Source organism: Panthera onca, chromosome C2 (genome assembly GCF_046562875.1).
Source record: "Panthera onca isolate mPanOnc1 chromosome C2, mPanOnc1 haplotype 2, whole genome shotgun sequence".
Taxonomy (NCBI): domain Eukaryota; kingdom Metazoa; phylum Chordata; class Mammalia; order Carnivora; family Felidae; genus Panthera; species Panthera onca.
This window is the reverse complement of record NC_138347.1, coordinates 106,165,374-106,167,314: the sequence shown is the minus strand read 5'-3', so window position 1 is coordinate 106,167,314 and position 1,941 is coordinate 106,165,374.

Here is a 1,941-nt window from a genome sequence, read left to right as displayed (position 1 = left end):
CATGGAATGATGGCATTATTATGTGAAGATTCAGAGTGCTGCTATTTTTGTAAAAACACACAAACGTGTCTGAAGGATATGTATGTAAATGTCTCTGGGTGATGACTTTGTTTTGGCTTATTTATGTTTTCTAATTTTTCAACAATAAACATTATATAATAAAAGTTGAAAGAAACCCACAAAAATCAAAATTTAGCACAAGTTTGAGTGCTACTTTTGAGAAAAGTGGAACTTGGTGTCCAGAAGGGAGAAAGGTAACAAATAGGTAGAGTTTCCCAAAGAACTTTGGGGATGTAGGTGGGAGTTAAACAGGGCCCTGAGTTAGAAACAGAATTTGCATTGACAGGAAAAAAATTGAATGTGAAGGGAACCTTGAGAGACAGAATAGAGAATGGGGTAAAGGCTAATGAAATAACACATATTCTGTTCCCAGTAGTGTCAGAGAACAGCTTCAAATTGTCTGCAAGCTCTCCATGATTCTGGAATGCCTTAACCTCAGTTTCATCCCCCTTCTTCCATTTGCATGTTCTTGGAGTGCAACATGGGAAAACTGAATTTAGGTCCTGAACACAGATTTGCTACCTAGAGGTTAATGGGGAAAACTCTGATGTTTTGTAAGAAATACTGAAATGTCCTTGATGTCATACAGGTAGGTGACAACCAAACTTATTACATACTTATTACCACTTACCCATGAGGTATTCCTATATAAGGTCACATACTCAAGTACACACTTCTTTTCCTTGTGGATCTTTATCAGTCCCACATCTTGTCAGCAACCCTGCTTAACTCCCTCAACTTCCTAAAATGTTTTTTTTCCCCGTAGGTTTGACTGCACATCAGTTGTGTAATGAAAAATCAGTAGACCTATGAGGCATTCCATTTGGGATTAGTGTGTACTTTGTAGGAATTTGTCTTTTTGAAGATCATCTTCCATGCTTGTCTTCTAAGTTTTACTAGGTTGTAGTTTCCTGTGCTTCCATTTTCTGATTAGCGAAATGGAGTATCACTAGAATTCCTTCTGGCACTCACGTACTTAATGTATGAAACATACAGATATAGTTTATTGCCACATGTTAGATATATATTCATTGATGGATGACCTAAAACACTGTCGAGAGAAATATCTGTCCATTCCTTGCATTTAGTTGATAGATTGGAGAAGATGGACTGTCTTACAATTATGCTCAGATTCCTTTGGACACTGTGGCAAATAAATGGAGCATGCTTGGAAATTTCTAGGATATAGTGGGTTGTTTACAAACAGCTGAAATTGTGCACTGATGACACTTTCAAGCTTCTTGCAAGATTTGTCTAACTCTCCTGCCCGCTGCCCCAATATTGAGGCTTGTTCGTTTTTTTTTTTTTTTAAGGGAAATCTGATTATTTCAGGGTTCAGTGTCTTAGTATGTTCAGGCGCGACCCTATCTGCCCTGGGGAAGAGGTAAATAAAAGTGTCAGGACACAAGGTGAACCCTCTTCTCTTTTTCCCCTCCTTAATCCAATAGAGCCTAGATTTCACAGGGTATGGTGGACAAGAGGTGGACAGTTGATGGGGTGAGGTGGGAAGAGGATGAAAGAGGGGAGAGTCTGGGCTTAAACAGCCACTGGTTTGGGAGAGAAATGGCTGGAACATATGTCTCAGGCGGGGACATAGAGTGGGCAGGTGTGCCTGGAGAGAGGTTAGCTCAGATTTGAAAGTCACCGATCATAAAATGGAGAGTGTCAGAGGAGAAATAAGCATCCTCTTTGGGTATTAGTGGGGTCTGGGAAGGTGGAATCCAGGCTTGGTGAATGGAGAGTGGGGGGGATGGGTCTAAGAAGGCAGGCGTATTTAATGGATGTTTAGAAATATTTTCCATAGCTTTAATTTTATTTTAAAGTTCTATGAATTTTAATAGAGATTTGTGTTCAGACTACCACAGTTAGGATACAGAACAA